This window comes from Hypanus sabinus, chromosome 3 (genome assembly GCF_030144855.1).
Source record: "Hypanus sabinus isolate sHypSab1 chromosome 3, sHypSab1.hap1, whole genome shotgun sequence".
Taxonomy (NCBI): Eukaryota; Metazoa; Chordata; class Chondrichthyes; order Myliobatiformes; family Dasyatidae; genus Hypanus; species Hypanus sabinus.
The window spans coordinates 52,156,306-52,177,007 of record NC_082708.1 but is presented as its reverse complement, the minus strand read 5'-3'; the positions used below and the strand labels follow the sequence as shown (position 1 = coordinate 52,177,007).

The following is a 20,702-nucleotide window of genomic DNA, read 5'->3' as shown; positions in this document are numbered from 1 at the left end:
GTTTCAACTCGCCAACTGCGGGAGAAAGAATATGGCCATCCACCTTATCCATTCCCTTCATGATTTTAACAAAGTTCTGGGGTCTCCTCCCCTTCCTTTATCCTCTAGGGAATAAATATCCAGCATGGCCAAACCCTCCCTATAACTCAGGTCCAGGTAGCAACCCTGTAAATCTCCTCTGCACTCTCTCTAGTTTGACAGTGCCTTTCCAGGAACAGAGTGAGCAAAGCTATATACACTCCTCATATGTTTTTTTGTATATTTTAACACTATAACTATACATCAAAATCAGTATAGTTCACTCCTACTCTTAATCCTTTCTTTCTTCCCCAGAAATACAGTGACCTGGAAAATACGACTGCTTATGGAAATATTTAACATAATAGGCCATGCTGTACTTCCAGGTTGTCAGTCTAACTCTCTGTGTGGCAAAAAAGCATACAATACTGCTTTTGTGTCACTTGATGAAAATCCTCCTTGAGACCCAATAACAGCACAAGTTATTCGTGCTGAAGTGGGTCTTTATTGGAGGGCTGAGTCTGCTTCTATTGTTGTTAAGGAGCCTGACTCCTCCATGAGTAAATCCAAGTAGCTACCTTCAATGTTGGCAGGTATTCCTCCTACAATCATCCTTCTGGCACCCTTCATCGTTACCTCGGCCCCACTTTCTTCCAGACACTCATGAACATTTCTGCCAATGTTTTCCCATTTCTATTCCTTTGCCACACCTCTTCCATGTCCATTATCTCACCCTGAGAATCTCTTTCCACCACATCAACCACCATTGTACATCTATGCCCTACCTTTTGATCTACCCCTCCATATGTTTTCCCTGCACACCCTCCAGTCTCTGCAGATAGTGAAGGTTAATGTTTGGGTTTGTTCATGGAAGACATGTACAAAGTACAACACTTTGGGTATACGTGGAACAGAATCTCACAACTAGGAGACCTTGCACAGTTGGTACAGTACCATCTTAATGTCCATTTTATCCCACAGAAGAATGTATTTCTTCCACGTGCATCAAAGCACAAGAACGGAAAACTTTCATGAGACTTAAGGAGTGTGAAAAATTGGAATGCACTTCACAGACTATCAATTACACTGAAGGGTAGCAAATATTTTGGTAGAGAGCAATTTAAATAACTTTTCTTTTTATTGCTCCTAGCTGGCTGAGCTGAAGCTCAGGTCATCTGAAGGCACATTCTTCTTTCCAGAGAACAGCCTGTCCTGGGGTGAGACCCAGATCATTTAATCTCAGGCCACATTTAAATACACAGATCTAGCAAAACTTCTGCCATAAAAGGAACACTTATGTTAGGTAGCTGGGCAGATATCAGACAGGCAAGGTAGCAGACACCACCAAGGCAACAAGGGAGCAGCTTCCAGAGATATAACTAATCAGTTATGGTTAGTTATCATAAGCGTTTTGGCTTGTGAGGGTAAAGATGCCTTGCAGAGCAGTTCTTCTCTTGCTGATCTCTTGGGAACTTTTATTTAAGTAAAAATAATACACGTTTGCAACCCCTTTTCTGAACTTACTGATTGTTAGCTCGGGATTCCCTGCAGAGGGCTGACACCAGGCGGTGAGCTCTGTACAGCTGGTTAAAATACAACTGGGGTCTGAATGACTGGATCAGCATTGAACTTCCCTTGCCTGGGGTAAAGGCCTCAGGGTCCTTGCACAAAGAGCTGCTGAGGAAAAGAACCCGGTGTGTGTAGTGTGTCAAGAATCTAGCACGGAATAGTTGAACTCTCTCTGCACTCGCCTCATTCCCACTGAGCATGTTACGACACTGGACTAAAACTTACTCCAAGTTTTAAAAATCAAAAATGTTCTTTTCAGTTATGCATGAGTGTGCAGCTGAAAATGTGCTCTAATTAACACTGCCCTGCAGGTCTATAAATCTGTCTCCACCGGGCATGGCTGTTCACCCACCACACGCTGAATAGGAAAAGGACCACTCTGCAAACCTTCTCATCAGTGAACACGAGGCATTATGTGTGCTGCACCGAGTTCTATAAGGACCTACCGGGGTTCCTTGGCCCCACAATTGTGCCAAGTGCTTCACAGACTGTGCAGGGGACTGCTCTCAAAGATGCTCAATACAGCTTCCTGTTCTACCTGCAAATTCCCATCTTGCCACAGCACCTGACTCAGTAAGAATCTTAAGTGAGTTCATAAAAGGTCTGATACAGAACAAATAGGTTATTCCCATGTTATCTTGCGTCATCCTTTTAAAAAAATCATACGTGATACTTGCTGACTGTAGAAGGGGAAGGAGCTATCTGCAGACCACTTTGGAATCCCAGTTCCATTCACTTAAAAGACACAATCTGTATAAAAAATAGGATTGGAATCATATAGATCCAAATTAACATGAAATTACTCTATATTTTCTTAAGACCATAAGACAAAGGAGCAGAAGTTGGCCATTCAGCCCATCGGGTCTGCTCCACCATTTCATCATGAGCTGATCCAATCTCCCCTTTAGTCCCATTCCCCCACCTTCTCACCATAGCCTTTGATGCCCTGACTACTCAGATACCTATCAATCTCTGCCTTAAATACACCCAATGACTTGGCCTCCACTGCCACCCGTGGCAACAAATTCCATAGATTCACCATCCTCTGGCTAAAATTTTTTTTTCGCATCTCTGTTCTGAATGGGCGCCCTGCAATCCTCAACTCATGTCCCCTCGTACTAGACATCCCCACCATGGGAAACAACTTTGCCATATCCACTCTGTCCGAGCCTTTCAATATTCAAAATGTTTCTATGAGGGTCCCCCTCATTGTTCTAAACTCCAAGGAGTACAGTCCAAGAGCAGTCAAACGTTCCTCATATGTTAACATTCCCGGAATCATTCTACTGAATCTTCTCTGAACCCTCTCCAATATCAGCACATCCTTTCTAAAATAAGGAACCCAAAACTGCACACAGTATTCCAAGTGTGGTCTCACAGGTGCCTTATAGAGCCTCAACATCACATCCCTGCTCCTATACTCTATTCCTCTAGAAATGAATGCCAACATTGCATTCGCCTTCCTCACCGCCGACTCAACCTGGAGGTTTACCTTAAGGGTATCCTGCACGGGGGCTCCCAAGTCCCGTTGCATCTCAGAACTTTGAATTCTCTCCCCATTTAAATAATAGACTGCCCGCTTATTTCTTCTACCAAAGTGCATGACCGTACACTTTCCGACATTGTAGTTCATTTGCCACTTCTTTGACCATTCCCCCAATCTATCTCAAGTCTCTCTGCAGACTCTCTGTTTCCTCTGCACTATCGGCCCCTCCACCTATCTTTGTATCATCAGCAAACTTAGTCATAAAGCCTTCGATTCCATAATCCAAATCATTGATATACAAAGTAAAAATAAGCGGCCCCAACACGGACCCCTGTGGAACACCACTGGTAACCGGCAGCCAACTAGAATGGGATCTGTTTATTACCACTCTCCGTTTCCTGCCAATCAACTACTGCTCTATCCACGTATGTAACTTGCCCGTAATTCCATGGGCTCTTATTTTGTTTAGCAGCCTCATGTGAGGCACCTTGTCAAAGGTCAAAGGCCTTCTGAAAATAAAATTTAGGCGGGTAAAATTTTCATCCATCTGAAAATTTCAACAGATTAACAGGAATGGGAAGCTTGTATCTGTACATTGGCACGTAAGAATGAAATGGTATAATGTAAAACATTTTTAAAGCAAAGATTTGTTGTAATGGTTTGAACTTTAATTAGAATCACCAATTAGGTACAACAGGAAACATTCTTCAGGATGCAGATACATTAGATGCATTTAAGAGGTTCTTAGATAGGCAAATGGATGAAAGACAAATGGGAGGGCAGCATTAGATTGATGCTGGATTTGGTTAAAAGGTAGACACAACATAATGGACTGAAGGGCCTGTACTGTGCTTTATAACTAAACTAGAGAAGTAATGTACATATGTAGTAGTTATATTTTTTCTGTTCAGGTAAGTTGCCAGTTTGTTTTGTAAAAGGGAGAGGCTAATTCTGTATTATTCAACTTAAACCAAGTTTGCTTATTTCTCACAGTAACTCACTCCGGCCTCCATTCAGGATTTTCATTTAGTGTGTGATTTGGCTTTCAACCGTGCAATATGGCTTTATTTATTTTCTCATGAAGTGCATTTATTTTACAGACATGTAAAGTCACACACACACACACACACACAGCTCTTTCTTTACATCGAGTATAAACTCCAAGTGATGTATGCCTATTTATGAATCTACCAGTTTGCTACCAGCATGTACGGTTGCACTACAGCTTGGTAAAAATATATTTTATTCCTGGAAAGCTGATTATAAAAGTATAGTAATATTGCTATATCCGGGATGGAGAAAATCATTTCAAGACTTTATCCTTGCAGGTAGTATTTTGATGTTCTTTGATGGTGTTAATTTTGTGCATTAAATACAGCAACTAAATGAAACATATAAACAGAAAATGCAGGAAATCCCTTCAAGTCATTTGGTCTCTGTGCAGAGAGTCTGTTCCTGTGTGGAAGGGAGGAGAGATTAAATGCCGATCAGGTTGGGAATAGGGCAAATGGAAAGGTTGAAAACTGGCTCAGAGAAGATGTGAATGGTTAATGTAAAGTGAATGAAGCATACAAATTCTGGTAAAGACAGAACATGACAGAAAGAAGGCAGATTGTGTTTGTGACTTCAGCCAACTCATACAAGCATTTACAATCTTCAAAGCAATGACAGCCTTAAAGAAAAAAAATCCATTTTCATTGCTATTCACAAAATTGCCATTTTGTAAACTGCGTATGAAGGGGCCACAAACAACATTAGAACAATTGACTGGCTATCTGCTTTTACATGAAAATGGTTGAGAAGTAAATGTTAGGCAGTGGAAATGCCCTCGTCTTTTATAAAAAGTCCCGTGGGTATTTCTACATCTTTCTGAAAGGGCAAGTTAAACTGTGCTATAGTATCTCATCAGAAAACAGTTTCACTTAGCTCCCTCACTTGTGCACTGCAACCCCTCTTGTGTCTGATTCTAAGATTGGTAAAAAAAACCATCAGAGCTTTTCAGAGCTGTCTTACAGAAAACCTAAAAGGTACTACAAACATACAAGTCAAAGTCATCAGAACAGATCGACTAGACTCCAGATCTGATGGTATCTCAGTTCTGAAGTACTCACAAATCCTCCTCCTCCTACTGAGCCAGCTCTTCCCAAATCTCATGTTTTCAGTTTGTTTGAACTGAGATTGAAATTTATCATCTGACAATTTTCAGCATTAGACTCAATCCAAGCCGCTCCTGATCTAAGAGGTTAGATGCTCCACTCCATGGTGCTATCATCTTACATGTTACTGAGTGTGTGGAAAGTTGGTTTCTACAGAGCCGAAAGCTCCTGCCTGCATTAGCATTACATGTTGGGTCATGCTATCTCTGCCATCTTTTTGGCACTATTTCTGTATTTAAAAACCAACTATTTTAGTTAACTGTTTCACCAGTTAAGAGTGAAGTTTTACGTAAGAACATTAAGAAATAGGAGCAGGAGTAAGCCAGCTGGCCCATCGAGCCTGCCCCGCCATTCAATAAGATCATGGCTGATCTGTCCGTAAACTCAGCTCCATCCACCTGCCTTTTCCCAACAACCCTTAATTCCCTTACTGTGTAAAAACCTATCTAACTGTTTCTTAAATATATTTAGTGAAGAAGCTGTGGTGAACTACTTATACATGTCTGGACACGCCCCCTGCTGACTGCTCCTTTGGCTCCTCCCACAGGCCCCGGTATAAAGGCAATTGAGGCCTGAGCCCGGCCTCTCAGTCTCCAGGATGTAGTATGGTGGTCAACCACTGCTTGTTCCTTCTTCCAGTCAATAAAAGCCGATATCTCGCCTTTACATCTCAGAGAGAGTTATTGATGGTGTATCAATTTTATTGACTGGAAGAAGGAACAAGCAGTGGTTGACCGCCATACTACATCCTGGAGACTGAGAGGCCGGGCTTTCACGAAATGGTAAAATCGGGTGACCCCCGGATGGTAAAGATCTGCATGGAGGGTGTATAGCTGGTCGAGCTGTGCACGGGCACATGCTCCCCGGGATAGGGCATCAGGGGGCTCATTGAGTCTGCCAGGCCGGTACAGGATATCATAGTTGTAGGTGGAGAGTTCGATTCTTCACCGCAAAATTTTATCATTTCTGATTTTGCCCCGCTGTTGGTTGCTGAACATGAACGCAACTGAGCGCTGGTCGGTCAGCAAGGTGAACCTTTTGCCGGCGAGATAGTGCCTCCAGTGTCTAATAATTTCCACTATGGTCTGGGCTTCTTTCTCCACCGTGGAGTGCCAAATTTCAGGGCCTTGAAGGGTATGAGAAAAGAATGCTACTGGCCTGCCTGCCTGATTGAGGGTAGCAGCAAACGCGAAATCGGAGGCGTCACTCCCTACTTGGAAGGGAATGGTCTCGTCCACCGCATGCATCGTTGCTTTGGCAATGTCCCCTTTAATGTGGCTGAAGGCCGCGCAGGCCTCGGCAGAGAGGGGAAATGTGGTAGACTTGACCAGGGGGCGGGCCTTGTCTGCGTAATGGGGGACCCATTGGGCGTAATAGGAAAAGAAGCCCAGGCACCGTGTGAGGGCTTTGAGAGTGGTGGGAAGAGGGAGATCTAACAGGGGGCGCATACGGTCGGGATCAGGGCCAATGACCCCGTTTTCCACGACATACCCAAGGATAGCGAGTTGGGTGGTTCCGAACACACACTTGTCCCTATTATAAGTAAGGTTCAGGACTTCGGCCACTTGGAAAAATCGTTGGAGGTTGGCGTTGTGATCCGGCCAGTCGTGACCACAAAAGCCTCAACTGCTTTCCTGGGTAGAGAATTCCACAGATTCACCACTCTTTGGAAAAACAGTTTCTCCTCATCTCCGTCCTAAATTTTCTCCCCTGAATCATGAGGCACTGTCCCCTAGTTCCAGTCTCACCTACCAACAGAAACAACTTTCCTACTTCTATCTTATCTATCCCTTTCAAAATCTTGTATTTCAAATTTGTGTTAACTTAATCCTCATTAATTATTCAATAATTTTATTGTATTAACATTGCCTCAAGCAGAATGCACAATGGCCCAAAAGCTAGGTAATGTGGTGCCATGATTTTGTGTGCAGGGACATGAAGCACAGCTGCCATCTGGAGATGCCATTCCGTGGAATCCAGGATTTCTGTTTCCTCAAGTAGGACCTCAAAAGTGTAGTGTAGTGATTAGTGTGACACTATTACAGCTTGGAGTGGAGGAGTTCAATTTCAGTGACCTCTGTAAGAAAGTTTGTACGTTCATTGCATGAGTGCTCTGGTTTCCTCCCACAGGTCAAACACGTACTACTAGTTCATAGTTTAATTGGTCATTGATATTTGTCCTGTGATTGGGCTAGGGTTAAATACTGCAGGTGGGCTGCTAAGAGGTGTGGCTTGTTGGGATGGTAGAGTCTATTTGCCTAAATAAATAAACAAACAGAATGAAAAAAAATTAAAAAAACAGCATTGAACAATGCTGCAGAAGATATAGATCATGGTAGCTCTGATTTGATGAATACAAGCAAAACTAAACTCTGAGTCATTTCCTTTCAGAGCAATTAAAGATAAATCATTGAAAATTAATGAGATATTTGATTCTGATGAATCCGAGTAGCAGACAAGAATTATTCAAATATATTGAAGACCCCTCCTTTATATCGCTAACTGCTTTGTTTCCAGGCACTCCTATCCAGGTTACCCATCCTATAGTTTTGCGATAATATGTTCCACGTGAGAAACTTTTTGTCAGAAAACTATGTGATATTTTAGATTTTACCTGAAAAAGATAAGATTGAAAAACAGATACAAAGACGGTTAGGCACTTCTTGATCCAGCTGATGTTTCCTTGCTCGAAAATGTCCTTTCTTAATATCCAAATCTCACTTTTTAAAATGACGAGCAGATTGTACATCACTTTAAAGAAAATTATTACAAGTCAAAGAATCATAATTGATCAAAAATATTAAATTGTAGAAACTGCACTTCACCTATGTTTGGTGTAAAATGAGTGTTGTAATATTTATTCTTGAGGATCTATCAAAATGGAAAATCCCTAAGTTGTGGTACCTTCACTTTTAGAAATGGCCACTATGATTTTATCGTACTTCATTTTAATGTACACCGTGTACTGGGAAGCAGGTGAAACTGTTAAACTTCTGCAAGGTGGCCTCACGACTGATATGAAAATGAGGAACTTTGACAAAGTGGCAGGGAGACAAAAAAAGCAATAGGAAGCAGAGGGAAAAGTAAGGAAGAAAATGAAGGGAGCGAAGCACCAAACCACACAGTGGAGTGGAATGTGTCCCCTCATTGTTGTGGAGCACTTCTTACAACTTGGCTGAGCTTCTTGCGGAGGTGATGAAGGTCACTGATGAGGCTAGGGCAGTGGATCTGTCTACATGGATTTCAGTAAGGATTTTAGTCTACCCCCCTCATGGTAGACTAATTCAGAAGATGAACGGTGACTTGGTAGTTTGGGGTCAGAATGGGCTTGCCCAAAGAAGTCAACGTAGGGTGGAAGAGCAAACACGAGGAAATCTGCAGATGCTGGAAATTGAAACAACAATACACACAAAATGCTGGTGGAACACAGCAGGCCAGGCAGCATCTATAGGGAGAAGCGCTGTCGATGTTTCGGGCCGAGACCCTAGGGTGTAGGGCGGAAGGGTACATTTCTGCCTAAAGTTCATGACCAGTTCGGTTTCACAGGGACTGGTGCTGGACCTCTGTCGTTTGTGATACCTGTAAATAACTTGGATAAAAATGTTGATAGATAGGTTAGGATGTTTAGAGATGACACAAAGATCAGTGGTGTTGTGGACAGTGTAGAAGGCTGTCAAAGGATACATTAGGATACAGATCAGCTACAGATATGGACAGAGAAATAGCTGATGGGAGTTTAATCTGAGCCAGTGTAAGGCGCGGAGCTCTGAAAGGTTAAACGTAAGGGGAAGTTATACAGTTAATAGCAGTACCTGCAGCAGCATTAATATATAGAGGGTTTATGGCTCCAAGTTCATAGCTTCCTGCAAGTGGCCACACATATTGATATGGGGGGTTAAAGAGCATGTGTGGCATATTTGCCCTCACTGGTTGAAGCACTGAGTTTGTGCTGCAGCTAAATAAAACTTTGGTAGGTCATATTTGGAGTATCGTGTGCAATTCTGGTCACCTTTTTACAGAAAGGATGTGGAGGCTTTGGAAAAGGTGTAGAAGAGATTTATCAGGATGCTGCCTGGATTAGAGGGCACCCATTATAAGCGAGGATGGACAAACTTGGGTTGATTTCTCTGGAGTAGCAAAGGCTGAGATGAGACCTGATGGAAGTTTATAAAATTATGAGTGGCATATTTAGGGTAGCTAGGCAGAATCTTTTTCACAGGATGATAATACTAAAGAACGTGCACTTGAGGTAGGAAAGGGAAAATTAAAGAGCAAGTTTTTTTTAAATACGCAGAGTGGTAGGTCACTGGAAAGGGCTGCCAGGAGTAGCGTTGGAAGCAGATATGATAGTGGGGTTTAATTAGCTGTTAGACAACCGAATATGCATGGAATGAGGGGATGTGGTTGATGTACAAGCAGAAGGGATTTAGTTTAATTCGGCATCATGTTCAGTGCAGACATCATGGGCCAAGGGACTTGTTCCTGTGCTGTGCTGTTTGATGTTCTATTTGGGCCTTGTGTCACAATCACATTGTTACCACGGTGGTCAACAGGAGTGAAGCCCTTGATGCATAATTCTGTTTCCTTGTCAGGACCACCAATCTGAAAAAGGGCAGTACATGGAAAACAGTGCAGAGGAGGCACTGGAAGCAACAGACTTTAATTCATTGTTCCTAGCTTCCTTCATAATTTGCTCCTGTATTGTTCATTCAGAGATGCTCTTCTGCAAACCACGGTTGTAACATGTGGTTATTTGATTTACTCTCATCTTCATGTTAGCTTGAACCAGCCTGGCCAATCACTTATGCCTTCTCACATTAACATGGCATTTTCACTCTCAGAAGTGCCATTCATTGGATTTTTTTTCTTGTTTCTCACACCGTTCTCTGTAAACTCCAGAGACTGTTGTGTGCGAAAATCCCATGAGATCAGCGTTTCTCAGCTATTATTGCAGAGTCAGAAGTCACTTAGATCATATTCCTTCCCCATTCTGATGTTTGGTCTGAACAACAACTGAACCTCTTGACTACGTCTGTATGCTTTTATGCATTGAGTTGCTGCCATATGATTGGTTGATCAGATATTTGCATTAATGAACAGGTGTGCAGGTGTATGCTGATGATGCCATTAAATGCAAGAACTACTGTGGAAAATTTGTAGACTGAGCTTGAGTGAGTTCCAACAATTTCCAGGATTTTTCATCAGAAATGCTTCAAAACATGCACAACTACTCTTTATGTCTAGTTTTAAATATAAACCACAGTCACAAATTCTTTCCTTCTAAATTAATTAATGTGTATGTAGAAAAAAACTCAGTGGGTTGTCTTACTATTCATTTCATGCAGGGAAAAGGCAGAAAGTTGTGTTCCTAGTTAGCACCAAATTATTAATGATCTGGCACTCTCAAAGGGTTTGTTGACAAGAGAAATTAAGCAAATTGACTCAGATGGAGTAGTTTTGAACTTCTAAGCCTGTAATATTTGAAATAGTAGAAGGAAGTTTAAGCTTATTTCTGCACGGTGATATTTTGATGCCGAATTTAGTACTGCACAGTTTGGTATTCCCATATAAGCAGCATTACCACTTGTTAGTAAAGTTCCTAGTTGTTCTCACTACTTCAACTGTTACATGTTTTCAACAAGATCACAGGTGGAAAAAATAGGAGTAAAACTACTCTGAAAATGCTGGGCTAGGCCTAGAGTGTAATTCATTTTCTAATGTTGGTTTAAGATTTTAAGCAGGATTAGACTATTCAGCCCATCGAGTGTTTTGTTCTTTGATCATGGCTGATTTATTTTCCCTCCCAACCTCATTTTCCTGACTTCAGTTCCTAAGCTTTGCCACCATTACTAAACCTCCGCTTTAAGCATTATCAATTACTTGGCCTCCACAACCATTTATGGCAATGAATTCCACAGATTCACTACTCTCTAGTTAAGAAAAAAATTCCTCCTTGTTTCCTTTCTAAATAGACATCCTTCTATTCTGAGGCTGTGCCCTCTGATCCAAGACTCTCCCACTACTGAAACGATTATCTCCAAGTCCACTTTATCCAGGCCTTTCAATATTTGGTAGGTTTAATGAGATCCCTCCTTGTTCTTCTAAACTTTAGTGAATACAGGTCCAGATCTATTAAATGCTCCTCCTACATTAAGCCTTTCATTCTCACGATCATTCTCATAAACCTCCTCTGGACCCTATACCAATGTTAGCACATCCTTTCTTTGATATGTGGCCCCAAACTGTTCACAATACTCCAAATGTGGTCTGACCAATGCCTCATAAAGTTTCAGTCATACATATTTGCTTTTATATTCTAATCATCTTGAAATGAATTCTAACATTGCATTTGCCTTTCTTACTACCGACTCAACCTTTGCACCTGATTTCTGAATGTACTCAGCACTTTAAAATAGCTTACACCACATTTCTTCTACCAAAGAGCATGACCATACCCCTCCCTACACTGTATTCCATCTGCCACCCCTTTGCCCATTATCCTAATCTACTTTAAGTCCTTCTGCTACCTCCTGCTTCCTCACCACCACCTGCTCCTACACCTTTATATCATCTGCAAATTTGATCGCAAAGCTATCAATTCTGTCATCCAGATCATTACCATATATAATGTAAAAACTAGTGGACCCAACACCAATCTCTGCGGAACATCACTAGTCAATGGCAAGGAAAGTTTCTCTTTACTCTCACGTTTTGCCTTCTGCCAGTCAGCCGATCTTCTATCTTTCCTGTAATTGGGCTCCTATCATGTTTATCAGCTTCATGCGTGGCACCCTGTCAAATGCCTTCTGAAAATCCAAGTAAACAACATCTACTGATTCTCCTTTGTCTATCCTGCCTGTTACTTCCTCAAATAACTCCAACAGTTTTGTCAGGCAAGTTTCCCTTAAAGAAATCATGCTTAGTTTGAACTATTTAATCATGTGCCTTCAATTATCCCAAAAACTCATCCTTAATAGATTCTAACATCTTACTAATGACTGAAGTTAGGCTAACTGGCCTATAATTTTCTCTACTTTTCCCCTCATTTCAGAAAGAATGGAGTGACATTTGGGATTTTCCAGACCTCCAGAAGCATTCCACAATGTAGTGATTCTTGACAGATTACTATCATTACCTCCAGATACTCTGTAGCTACCACTTTCTGAACTCCAGCTTGTGGTCTGTCTGGACCAGGTGACTTATCTACCTTCACATCTTTCAGCTTCCCAGGCACCTTCTCCTTAGTAATAATGCCTATGGGCTCCTCTGCCCGACTCTCTGGAATTTTTGCCATATGCTAGTGACTTAAAGTGAAGAGTGACACTAAATACTTAAGACTGTCTGCCACTATTTTTGTTCCCCTATTACTACCTTTCCAGCATCATTTCCAGTGATTCAATGTTTACTCTTCTCTCTCTTTTACTCTTTATATATCTGGAAAAGCATTTGGTATCCTCTTTTATATTATTGGCTAGCTTACATTCACATTTCAACTTTTCTCTCCTTGTAGCTTTTTTGGTTGCCATTTGATTGTTTTTAAAAGCGCCCAAATTCTCTGGTTTCCCACTAATCCTTCAAAGTTAAAAGTAAGTTTACTATCAACGTACATATATGTCACCATGTATTACCTTGAGATTCATTTTCTTACAGGTATTCACAGTAGAACGAAGAAATATAGCAGAGTCAATGGAAAACTACACACAAAGAAAGACCGATAAACAGTCAATGTGCAAAAAAAAAGACTAGCTGTGCAAATAACAATAATGAAGACTAGATGGCAACAAGGAAGTATTGAGCACCTGGCTCAGAGTTGGAGAATTCTTCTGACAAACAGAGGGGTTCTTTGTAGCAATACAGCACAAGGAGGTTAACACACAAAAAAAATCAAAAATACGTAATAAAAGACCACAAACAAGAGAACTCGGCAGGTCAGGGAGCATCTGTGGAAAAGTATAAACAATCAATGTTTTGGGCCGAGATCTTTCATCAGGACTGAAGAACAAAGATGAAAAGTCAGAGTTAGAAGGTGGGGGAGGGGTGGAAGAAATACAAGGTAGAAGGTCATAGGCGAAACCGGGAGGGGCAAAGTAAAGAGCCGGGAAATTAATTTGTGGAAGAGATACAGGGCTGGGGAAGGGGGAATCTGATAGGGAGGACAGAAGGCCATGGAAGAAAGGGAAAGGGGGAGGAGCATCAGAGGAGGTGATGGACAGGTAAGCAAATAAGGCAAGAGAAGGAAATGGGAATGGGGAATGGGGAAGGAGAGTGTGGCGGGGGTATGGGGTGTGGTTTGCAGTTACCGGCAGTTCAAGAAATTGATGTTCATGCCATCAGGTTGGAGGCTATCCAGACGGAATACTCTAAGTTGCTCCTCCAACTTGAGTGTGTTCATTGCAGCAGTAGAGAAGGGCATAGACTGACATTTCAGAATGGGAATGAGAAGTAGAATTAATATGGGTGCCACCAGGAGATCCTGCTTTTTCTGGCGGACAGAGCGTAAGTGCCCAGCAAAGCAGTCTCCCAATCTCTGTCGGGTCTCACTGAAATACAGGAGGCCACATTGGAAGCACCAGATGCAGTAGATGATCCCAGCAGACTCATAGGTGAAGTGTTGACTCATCTGGAAGGACTGTTTAGGGCCTTGAATGGTATTGAGGGAGGAGGTGTAGGGCAGGTGTGGCACCTGTTCTACTTACAAGGAGGGAAATCAGTGGGGAGAGAGAAATGGACAAGAAAGTCAGATAGGGAGCAATTCCCGCGAAAAGCGGATAGTGGTGGGAGGGAGGGAAAGATGTGCTTGGAGAGGATGGTGGTTATGGCCAATTATGTGTTGGACGCAAAGGCTAGTGGGGTGATAGGTGAGGACAAGAGGAACCCTATCACCGGTGGGGTGACGGTGAAGTATCAATAAAAGGCTAACACATTCAAGGCAATAAATGCTAAAAACACCAGGAGAAACCAGAAATAATTCAACACAATGCAGGATCCTCAGCAGTTTAACTCAATCTGATTAGTTACTCAGGCACAATCAAGCTGCAAACATTAATCACCAAAATCTTGCTTTAAAATACAAACTCAAAAAGACACCATACCTTACAGTTTTAGAGTCAGTGTCTTACAAATGATATTACAACTGATCCATTATTACAGATAGGACAATCTACAGTAACTGTCCGGATTCAATATTACAGTATAAACAAGCAAGAACAACTTTCTTATAGATATAGCTTTCCAAACACATTTAACATACAGAAATCAGTAAGTAAAAAGCACCAGAAATATGCTAAATTAAAAGAGGAAATTGAAAGACTATGGAACATGAACAGAGTTTACATTGTCTCAATTGTAACGTCTACAACTGGTATCATCTCAAAATCACTACATAATGATAATGACGACGATGATGATCATGGCTAGTTCGTTGCTTGCGAAGATCAGGAGGGAAGAAGAGTTCTTAGGAGCAATGGCTTGATCGTTGGTGACTGTAGAGGCCAATTCTGGATCTGCGAACTCTAGAGCAGTAGGGACATGGGAATAGCTGGTATACAGGCGCTTGGGTAGTAGGATCCTTCCTGTGTCTCCTCTTCTCTTCAGCAGTCACTCTTCAGGACTCCCCAAAATCCTTCCATGCTCCGTAGGTCAGTATTCTCCAGCGCTTTCTGTCACAAGCCAGCTGCTGCCACTCATTGACCTCGATGTTTACCTGAGAGAACTGCTGCTGAAGTTGGTCTTTGTACCTCTTGTGTGCAGCACCACGATCTCCCTTGCCCGGAAAGAGTTCTCCGCAGTGTACTGCCTGTGGTAATCTGGAGTTGTCCATGCGAGACATGTGGCCTGACCAGCAGAGATACCTGAGCATTAGCAATCAGGCCTACACAACAATCTTTATGTAAATCTCCAGAAAACCACAATACTAAACACCACTCGAATAGACCAAAAGTTCCTGGCCATTGAGAAATGAGAGTGCTTGGCAATGTCATAACCTCAGGTTTACCAGCTTCAGCTGAGAAAAAATTATAATAATAAAACATTAGTAAATAATTAATTAGTGAGTTGTAGAATCCTAGAGTTAGTCCATGGATTGTGGAATGTGCCACAAATTCATGCCCATTTCTCCCACACCAATCTTTCAGTATGCATTTAATTATTTGATCTTATTAACCTTGTGCCAATGCGCACATGGCTCAGGTTACAACCCAGAGATTATTACCTTTTTGATTCTGCTGCTCATATTGCCTCAGAAGAACGTCTTTCCTTGTTCTTCCTATGCCAATGTTATCTCCCTAGGATTGGGGATGGTAGGAAGGATTGTGCTCCACATGGAGCACAACTGAATCTCTCCAATCTCACTCCAAATTCCTCTGTAGCTTAGAAGAGTTATTCTCAACCCAGGCATCAGGCAAGTAATGCAGCTTTAGGGACTCATGATCCTAGTGTCAGGGAATTATGTTCCCCTGACTATACTATCCTAATAGTAGATTCTCTCGTCTAGAATTACATCTTGAACCAGTGTCCTGGTCCAGTTGCTCATCCTTCCTACAGTTCCCACTCCCATCTTCACATGCAGCAAGAAATTCAGAGCTGTTGGACAAGCTAATGGGCTGAGGCTCTTCTAACTCTACCATCTGGATCTCCTTACTTTCCTTCATCTCAGTTACACCCCTTTGTCCCTCACTACTGATCAAATTTGAAGTAGTTAATCTAATGGGTGTGACTACCTCCTAAAACATAGGGTCCAGGTTCCTCTCTCCCTCCTCGATGCATCAAAGTGTTTGAAGCTCAAATTCCAATTCATCAACTTTGAGCCTGAGTTCATTTGAGCAATCAAGATTTGCTGCAGGCATGGTCACCAGAAACCTCAAAGGGACACCAGTTCCCACATCATGCAGCTACAACACATCACCTGATCCTGCACCACTGCTTTATTTAATTTGTTGTAATTTGTTGTCTTTTTATTTAAAAAAAAATCTTTAAGCTGCCAAACTTAGTTGTGGAAATTGCTTTGGAAACAAATCATATTATGTAATCAAAGGCAATGAGCAGAAGCTTTTGATTGCAATAGACCTTATTATTCAACAGTCAAGGTCATTTAGTAAAATGGATGAGACTAATACCCAATGTCAAATTTCAGTCTATGAAAAGATGAATAATCAAAAATAGAGAATTCCTTTACTTATTTCAAATATACGTATCTTCTTTTAAGAATGTGACCATTTTTGTAGAACTAAAGAATAATTTATAACAATTGTGATAATCCTAGTTAAAAGCAGGGATTTTAAAAACTTGTTCATTTAAGTAGATTGAAATCAGGATTCACGGGCCAATATTTTCTAGAGACAATGGGTGCACCAAATCAGAGAAACAGCCCTGACTCTGTTTTCAGGTGCTTACATGAAGCCTGGTATTGATGCATTTCATCAGAAAAGATATACTAACATTATCGAGAGTTAGGAATTATGATTCGACTCACTACCATGCCAGCAGTTTGAATTATGCTCAGTTGATATATTATGAGACTAATGCACACAATCTTAACCATAGTCTGTAGGCTAGCTATCTTCTTTAGCTAGAGAGGAACAGCCAATGATTCTACAGCCTAGAGAGCTCATCAAATCTTCAGTATCTTTGAAGATCAAAGCCCTTCTGTTCATAATTATTGAAAATATGCTAACTTAAATGGCCAGTTCTTGTGCAACAGTATTCCATGATTCAACTGTGCATAAGAGTTTCCAGAAGTTACTGAAAAATCCATATGGTGATAATTTAAAGTCATTATAACTTTGTTTATTGTGAGGAATAGCAAGATGTATTCCAATGCAAAGTCTTGCTTGCCTTTAAATTTGAAAGAAGAACTTATGCAAGAAGTCCTGGAGGCAAAATTGGTTCAGGCATAGGTCCAAGAGAACAGGTGAACAGTTGCTTTTCAGATTGGAGGAAAGTTTTCAGTGGGGTCTTTGAAGATTGTTATTAGGGCCACTTCTATTTTTGACATACTTGATTTTGATGTGGTTGCACAGGATACCATTTCAAAGTTTACAGATGTCGCAAAACATACAAATGTAGCTTTCATTGAGAAGCTACTGATAAGACTTTAATGTTGCATTGGGTATTAGATTTCAGTTTCTGTAGACAGACTGGCAAAGCTGGAATGTTTTTATAGTAAAGATTTGATAGAGGAGGTCAAAGCCAACCAAGGTCTGGATAACACAGCAAAGAAAAGCTGCTTGGATTGGTAGAAGGTTCCAAAACCAGGGGATACCAACTGAGCAGCACACACAAAACACTGTAGGAACTCAGCAGGTCAGGCAGCATCTATGGAAAAGAGTATTGTCAACAATATGCTTTTCCATAGATGCTGCCTGTCCTGCTGAGTTCCTCCAGCATTTTGTGTGTGTTGCTTGGATTTCTAGCATCTGTAGATTTTCTCTTGTTTGTGATAGATGACTGCCAAAATCCAGAGACGACCTAAAAATAAACTTTATCAGGCAGCAAGTAGACAAAATCTGGTATTCACTAGGTAAAGGGACAACAGAGGCAGTTTTAAAATGGAACTTACTAGATTGATCTGGTAAAGAGATGGCACATATTCATTGGCTGAATGGCCAAATTCCATGACATTCTCATTCAACACAACAGTCGGAAGCCTAAATAATTATCTACAAATCTTTTTACTAACTACCCAAGTACTGGAAATGGTTTGGGATTTACAATATCCCATTGATCTCTCCGACTCAACAGGTCAGTTGTTTTGGTGCCTGTGGAAATGTAAAACTAAATAACTGTGATCTCACTTTGCCAGCAGTGTGGCCTGCTGCTGAATGCCGGAATGCATATACAGCAGGACTTATCAGAGCTGCCACGTCCTTCCCATTGTGAAAGTCAGCACAACGCCCAGTGAAGTGATTTGTTAAGGCTCTGCGTCATGTGCGTAGTATAGTTGACCAGGTGCTTTCCAGGTTTTACAAAGTTGTGCAAATGAGACCCGAGGTCACTGATACCGACACATACAATGCCTTCTGTGAATATGTAAGTGTAATGTAAGGATCTATTTCTTTTAGAGCAATGACCCCTTCCCCCCTTGGCACTACGTATTGATCTGTTACCAGCACATGCACTGTTGTCTATGCATTTGTGAATACAGCAGTTAAAGCCATCTTCCCTGTGTGTGCTTTTATTTCATTGATACATAGTTATGTACAGACTCAACAAATTGCCAATGTGTACAAACCTGAATGTTAGAAAATATCACGAATTGACAGATCAGTGAGAGTCAAACATCACAGATGCTAACGAAGGGAAGCGTGAATAGCTGCCTACATTGTACACAGTAAAAGATGCGCTGAATTTAAAGTGAAAGTGTCACCGCGGTGGCTTCAGTTGGAAAAGTTGATGAATTTGATAGTACTAGCGAAGGCTGGGAGTCATATATCAAGAGAGTGGAACTGTATTGTAACACGAACAACGTGGAGAAGCAAAAAAAATCTTCTAACTTCTAAGCTTAATGGGCTCAAGAACGTGCAGTCTCTTATGCAACTTGGTAACCCCTGCCAAGCAAGACGTTTAATTAAATTGTTGCAATTTTAGAAAATCACTTGAGCCTTGAACCACTGGTAATAGCTAAGAGATTTAGAATTTACAAAAGTAACCAGTCAAAAGATAAAAGCAATTCTGAGTACATTGCAGAACTGTGCAAACGTTCCTAGTACTGCAACTTTAGAGATGGACTTTCTGATGCATTAAGGAATAGGCTTGTATGTGTAGTTGAAGTACTCAAATGAGACTACTATCGGAAAGAGACCTAACCTTACAAAGGGTATTGACCATTGCAATATCATTAAAGGATGCAGCAGAGGTACAGAAAAAGAGGTTAGAATGTGAGATGCACAAAATTTCCCTGAATAGTGCAAAAAGCCAACAATGTTATCGATGTGGCAAATCCTCTCTTCATGCAAATAAATGACTGTTGGCTCAAAGAAAAATATCTGCAGAAAGGTCACACAGGCAGAATGTGCAAGGCAGACAAAAAGTAGAACTAAATGAAAAGTCCCAAACACAAAGCTAAGCAAATGCATAAAGTTACCAAATGTAAAACAGTATCAGGCATCATAGAGTCTGATAAAGGTGAAATGTCATGTCCAGAACTGCACAGTATAACTGAAAAAGATCACAAAGTCATATTAGAGATTTTTGCATCTTTGGCAGGCAGGGAGAGGTTTTCAAAGATTGACTTGTCACAAGCCCATTTACAAATGGAGATTGAGGAGTCAAGCAGGAAGATCCACACCATCACCAATCACGAGAGATGGTTCAGTATAATCGTCTCGTCTTTAGTGTCACATCAGCTCCAGCAATTTGGCAAAGAGCATTGACCAAGAGCTTCAAGATACCCCGTAAACACAATCTTACCTTGATGACATTATTATGACTGGCAAAAATGATGAAGAACACCCTCAGAACCTTGGTAAAGTGCTTACCAGACTGAGTGAGTATGGTCTGCATGCAGAGAGGGAGAAATGAGAGTTTTTCAGGAATGATGTGGACATGTCATTGACAAGCACGGCTTACTTTCGTCACAAGAGAAGATTGAAGCAGAGCTACAGGCACCCAAACAGGAAAATGTGTCACAACTCAGGTCATACATGGGCCTTGTAAACTACCACCACCAGTTTCTTCCAAACATTGCTACAGTGCTGCACCCATTGAATGCACTGTCACAGAGAGGAATAAAGTGGGAATGATCAGAAAGATGTCAAAAAGCATTCAAGTAAACAAAGAGACTAATAACATCCAATGAACTGCCCACTCATTATGACCCATCTCTGCCCATCAGACTAGCATGTGATGCATCCCTTTTATTGCATTGATGCTATTTTGTCACACATTATGAAAAATGGATCTGAACGTCTGATTGCACTTGCTTCAAAATCACTGGTGAGCACAGAATGCAATTACGCACAGATCGACTGAGAGGCCCTTAGTCTAGTATGGGGAACAAAGAAATTCCACCACTACCTCTATGGATAAGAATTTACATTAGTGACATATCAGTAGGTCCTTGTGTCCATTTTCAAACCCAGGAAGGGAATTCCAGTGATGACTACTACCCGGTTACAATGTTGGGCACTATTCCTAGGAGCCCGCTCTTATGACATAAGAGTTCAAGACACTGTTGGCTTGTCACATCTTCCACTACTGGCAACTGAAGAAGAAAAGTCTTCATACTGTGATCCAACAGAAGTGTTCCACACTACATCGGTGAACCAGCTGTTGGTCACAAATTCCGAAATACAAAGGGAACCAAGACATGACCCAACATTGTCAAAAGTCTATGAAATCACCATGCAAGGATGGCCAGCTCATGACAGCCCTACCTCTCCAGAGTTCTCAGCGAGACAGACCAGTGGTCTGTATGTTAAAGAACCCTGATGTGTATATCTCGTGTTGTGGTTCCCTTTAAACTCTGTGCTAGAGTG

General features: G+C 41.4%; 1 protein-coding gene across 3 annotated transcripts in view; it reads right to left on the bottom strand.

Moving 5' to 3' along the window:
• pdgfd (platelet derived growth factor d) overlaps positions 1-20,702 on the bottom strand; it is a 125,968-nt gene that overhangs the window by 87,042 nt on the left and 18,224 nt on the right. The window lies entirely within an intron of this gene.